The sequence below is a fragment of the Populus euphratica genome, unplaced genomic scaffold, assembly GCF_000495115.2.
Source record: "Populus euphratica unplaced genomic scaffold, PopEup_1.0 scaffold687.1, whole genome shotgun sequence".
In the NCBI taxonomy this organism is placed as follows: domain Eukaryota; kingdom Viridiplantae; phylum Streptophyta; class Magnoliopsida; order Malpighiales; family Salicaceae; genus Populus; species Populus euphratica.
In genome coordinates this window covers 1-6,374 of record NW_011500558.1, presented here as the reverse complement: position 1 = coordinate 6,374, position 6,374 = coordinate 1, and positions in this window count along the sequence as shown.

Genomic DNA, 6,374 nt, shown 5'->3' with positions numbered 1-6,374 from the left:
AAACAAGCTTCGAGAATTTGGAATATTTATTTTGATGAGATAATCGAATAGTTATATGTTGTCAAAAATATAGATGAACCTTGTGTCTATAAAATGGTTAGTGGGGGTGGAGTAGGTTTCTTTTCTTTTTTTGATTAAATGTAACAAATTGTATAAATCAAAACAAAACTAAGTTGGAAAACCAACAAGTCAGGATATACAAACATGTACAAACTAGAGAACAAAGGGAACAGACTCCTTTTAACAATAAAGGAAACATACTCCCTGAACAAAATAGTAAACCAACAAGGTTAACAGAATCAACAAACAGGCATCAAATAACAGAGGGTATGGGCCATCATGGCAGAAGACAGAAATGCATCCTACAATAAGGACTCAAAACCATCTATATGCATCAACCTTCATATTACTAGTTAAAAGGAATTATAAGAGTAAAAAACAGTAGTTGAACAAACCTAGCACACAACTACAAACCAGCCTAAACATTCAACAATTAAACCTAGTAGTAGCCTCCCTCATGTAAATATAAGAGCCAAAAGCAGCTAATATGACGGCTAAAGTTTACACTATACTTATTCTTACACTATTAGTATAACATTTTTACCTTAATATAATAAACTTAGCTAAACATAATGAAAGAGAGAAATATAAATAAATAAGATAAGAACATAAATAAGATAAAAGTTAACTAAGTAAAGGAAAGGAAATGAAAAACATAAATAAGATATTAATGAAAGCAAAACTTAAGCATTACAAAAATACAAAAAGAGAAAGCAAGAGCATGATCTTGATCTGGAAAACAAGATGTCTAAATGCAAGGCAAATGCCTCCTTTTATAGGCTAAAATTGGAAACTATTAATTGATGACTAATTAATGAGTGGGTGGCCAACTCTTGATTTGGTGACAATCCTTATCTTCTATTGTTTGAATAAAATGTCATTGATAACGTTAGAATTTAAACCAGACCAACACATGAAAGTTCTAGGAAATTGTCTCAGCTTTCCAGGAAAAAAAGCAATTAAGGTTATTTGGACTTCTAGAACTCAAGATATAGGTTGAACACTGAACAATTTTTGGGTTACAAGACAGATTCAGACTTCTTTGTTGTTGCTATAATTTGGACTTAAAATTGACCTTTTTAAAACCAGACCTCACATGAAAGTTGTAGGCCTTTATTTTACTTTTTCATCCATATAAAGTAGACCTAAACCCGAGATCTACAACTCTAGATATGACCCAATTACCAAAAAATGTTCGAGTTTGGACTACATCAGCATCACTTTTCTAAGTTTAGCTACTTTTTTGTCCTTTCAATTTTAGTACTTAAACTCATCAATCAATCCTTTTATTTATGTGATAGGCCTGTATTTAAGATCAACATTTACCATAAATTAATGGTATTTTATATTATTAGATATATTATTATAAAACATGCTTTAGTTAAGGAGTTATTGATACTTTAAGTGCAAAATGATAATATAAAGCCTTGATAAAAATGCACTTTTAATTATTAATTACACCCCTCAAACAACTTATTACTAGTTTCTAGTGATCAAAGTGTTAAAATAGATTAAAATTTTTTTTGCAAATTCCACAAGGCAAGGTATTAATCATTCAACTTCTATTAATCTATCCCGATAAACAAACTCTCATTAGATTTATATATATGTTCAATACCCCTTAAACAATATATTAAGAAACTCTTTTTTTGTACTCAATATATCAATACATAGTTATGGGGCTTTACTTAGAATAAAATAATATTTTTGTTCTAATGTTTAAGGTTAATTTCCTTGGGTTGGGATTATTATCTTTTTCTTCTTTTTCTTCTTTTTTTTTATTTTTTTTATTAATATACAAATAACTTAAAAACACAATGCATCTTTAATCCATTTAACGAGCTTTCGGTTAATGACTACTAGACTAATTGGTATTAGGGTATTAGGTGTTGAGACATGACACGACTAAAAGATTGATGTCTTCTCCCAAGTGCAGGAGTGTCGAAGTAATAAATAACCCGGCAAGACCGGGGTCGAACCACAGGGAGGTTAATTGTACAAATTATAGACAATAATTATAAGCAACAATAATAGCAATAATAACAACAACAATAACAATAACAATAACAACTATAATAATAATAATAATAATAATAATAATAATAATAATAATAATAATAATAATAATAATAGTAATAGTAGTAGTAGTAGTAGTAGTAATAGTAGTAGTAGTAGTAGTAGTAATAATAATAATAATAATAATAATAAAGAAAGAGAAGAAGAAGAAGATGATGATAACTCGGAGATGGAAAATTAATGTAAGGATTAAACAATAATAATAACAAATGTCAAGATTAGAGGTTCCACTAATGGTATATCAAACAAGTATAGTATAAACTCTTATTATTGAATTGGAAACCACACACAAAGGAGGTTTCAATCAGATTATATATTGTTAACATGATTACATTAGTCATCTTATTTAATTAATGCTAATACTTGTAAATCTCGTCAAGCATTCATGATTATAACTTATGTTAACAACAAATCAAGTTCCTTTCATAGCTCAGGTGTCGGTTATACCATACATTATGGGCTATGAAAGTGCCAAGCATTTGTTGTACCAAGTGTTATACAACATAAATCAAGATTAGTCATTTAACAAGCAAAGTATTAAAGAGTGAACAAGATAACAAATATAAAACATGTTAGTATCAAACATTAAAGTCCATATTAAGTTTACATTATACTTATTCTTACACCATTAGTGTAACCTTTTCACCTTGACATAACTAACTTAGCTAGACATAATGAAAGAAAGCAAAATAGATAAACAAAATAAGAACATAAAAGTTAACTAAGTAAAGGAAAGGAAATGAAAGGCATAAACTTAATATTAATGAAAGTAAAGCATAAACATTACAAAAAATACAAAGAGAGAAAGGAAGAGCATGATCTTGATCTGAACACCAAGATGCCTAAATGCATGGCAAATGCCTCCTTTAAAATAGAAAACAAATTTGCAAATGTCACAAAGCAAGGCATTCATCATTTAACTTCCATTAATCTATCCAGATAAACAAACTCTCATTAAATTTATATATCTGCTCAATACCTCTTAACAAGATATTAATAAACCTTTTTTTTGTGCTCAATGTATCAACACATAATTATGGGGCTTTTCTTGGAAGAAAAATTTTTTTTTGTTCTAATGTTTAAGGTTAACTTCCTTAGGTTGGGATTACTATTTTTGTCTTTTTTTTGTTTTTTTTTTTTAAATCTATATACATATAATTTAAAAACATCATGCATCTTTAACCCATGTAACGAGCTTTCAGCTAATGACTCCCAGACCAGTTGGTCTTAGGGCATTAGGTGTTAAGACACCCCTACGAGCTTAATAACTCGGGTCGCAGATACTGATATGTAGATAGTGCAATGTTTGATTTCCTTAAGCTTTTCTCCTCAACTCATGTAACAAGCATTGGGCCAATAGCTCCCAAGTCAGTTGACTTTAGGGTATTAGGTGTTAAAACACCCCTTCGGGCTTAATTGCTTAGGTTAGGGAGGCTACGAAACCAAACTTATCTATATTTTTATTATCATCATTTTTTTTTCTTTTTTTTTTTAATTATATACAATCCCTTTCCCTTAGTTGTTACCTTTAACAAAAGAAGATAAATAATGTAATAATCCAATATGCAACCCACAATCATATGTTAAAGTGTGTGTGTGTAAATTAAGGTTTAAGAATACATGTTAAATAAGTATATGAGCAGAATTAAGCGGTAACAATATGAGAGTTTGTAAACCTGAATATTTCAGGAAGTATTATAATAGACCTTGTTAAGAATGGGTACTAAGATGCGTCTCAAGAGTCACTTTAACAAAAAAACTCCTTTACTCTGCCATCCTAGTAACAACAATTATGCACATGCTTTATGAAAAACAATTTTTTTTTTATCAACTACTACCCTCTCCCCCCAACCAAAACGAGACATTGTCCTCAATGTTCTAAGGTAGAAAGATAGAGTATAGAAGATATCACCTGAAATAACAAACACTAACAAAACCTGAAACACACTGAAACAAAAATAAGAAATAACAAAACACAATAACAAAACCAAAAGACATAAATTTTTACAAAAAAAAAAAATCAAATTGCAATTGTGATTGTGGCTCACATCTTCCCTTGGTTTTACGTCCAAGAACGGCTTAAACGCCCTCTATGGGTCGGAGATAGGCTTCCCATCCAGTTTTCTTAAAAACTAGCAAACATGGTCTTTTTTTAGTCAGATTCCCAAGACTATGCCAAGCATGTTCTTCATGAAAATGGGTTCCTAAGTTATGACTTGCACGATGCTTATCTTGACTATGATGAGACTTAAGAGTCAATAAAAGATTATCTAAAGACTCTCTGTGTTTTGAAATAAATCCCACGTTTTGACAATTTTCACAGTTTTTACGAAATGCATGTGACTCCTTGAATATGGTAGGCCAGTAAAATCCACTCTGTAAGATTTCTACAATCCTCTTTTTTGACGGGAAATGATCCCCATATGCCTTAGAGTGACAAAATTTAATGAAATTACTTACCTCATTATCGGGAATGCATCTTTGAAATATTTGATCATGACAATAATTGAATAAGTAAGGGTCATCCCAATAAAAATTTTGCACATTGCTCAAAAATTTTCTTTTATCTTCGGTATTCCAATGAGCTGGCAAAAATCCTGAAGTAAGAAAATTGATATGTTTAGCAAACCAAGGCATTGAACTAAGAGAAAGTAGAGATTCATCAGGAAAGTAATAATTGATTGGTGTGATGTCGGGTGTCGAATATGTTGTCACTTTTAATAAAAGATCCGCATCAACATTTTCAGTGCCTTTTTCATCATCGATTTCTTCCTGATTGGTCATAGCATGAGGAAATGAAAGTGCTAGCAGGAAATCAGTCTTTTCCTTGCAATATTCAGATTCAACCCCTTCCTTACCCTTAGAGATTGACTCATCATCTTTCTCACAAGGTTCAAGAGTGGGTTTTTTAATAACATTACCATTGCGAAGAGTAATGACTGATTTGACTTGATCCATGTGTTGACTTCCATAACTACTTGCATTGACATTATATTACTTCTTGAGATTTTGCTGTGGTTGAGATGGAAACTTACCTTTTTCTTGAAAATTAAGAGCAGATGTGAATTTTTCAAGAGTATCTTTAAAATCTATTATGCTTTGAGCAAGTTGAGTGTTGATTGTCTCTTGCTTTTCAATGAATGCATACAAAGTTTCCTCAAACTTTCTTGTAGGAGGTGGAGCATAAGGAAGTGCATATCCATGATAATTTTGGAAATTATGGTGTGCTTGGAACTGTGGTGGTGAAGTTTGTGCATTGTCACTCTTCCAACTGAAATTCAGGTGATTTCTCCAACCAGGATTGTATGTTTGTGAGTATGGGTTGTGGTTGGCCCTTTGGAAACTGTTTAAAGCATGGGCTTGTTCATGGAGACATTCCTTAAAAGAAGGCAAGGTTGGACAATCATTGGTTGAGTGTTTATTTGTTTCACAGATTTGACACACAATGTTTTCAACAGATTTTAATTGACCACTCTTTTTCAATTCTAGTGCCTCAACTTTTCTAGCTAAAGATGCAAACTTGGCCTGAAGGTCATGATCTTCCCTAAGGTTGTACATACCTCCATTAGATGTATAAGGTTGAGTTTTACTCGATGCCTCATAAGTACCCGTAGTGTCCCAATTTTGAGCATTTTCAGCTAACAAGTCTAAGTACTCCATTGCTTCATCAGGGTCTTTATCTTCAAAAGTTCCATTGCACATCAATTCAACCATTTGCCTATCTTTAGGTGTTAACCCTTCATAGAAATGTGAAACCAATCTCCATGTTTCAAAACCATGATGAGGGCAAGTACTAAGCAAGTCTCGATACCTATCCCAACATTTGTAAAATGTTTCTCCTGGTTTTTGAGTGAAAGTGGTGATTTGTCTCTTGAAGGAGTTTGTTCTATGAGATGGGAAAAACTTCTTCAAAAACTGTTGTTGCATTTCATCCCAAGCACGAATGGATCCTGGTCTTAAATTTTGTAGCCATGTTTTAGCTTTATCTTTTAATGAAAAACGGAAAAGCTTTAATCTGATGGTGTTCATGCTACAATTTAAATTATTATATGTGTTGCAGACCTCCTCAAATTCCCTCAAATGCAAGTATGGATTTTCCAATTCTAAGCCATGAAAAGAAGGTAAAAGTTGAATAATGCCTGGTTTAAAATTAAAATGAGATGCATGAGGAGGGAAAACTATGCATGATGGTGTAGTTGTTCTTGTGGGATTCATGTGGTCTCTATGTGTTCTAGCAC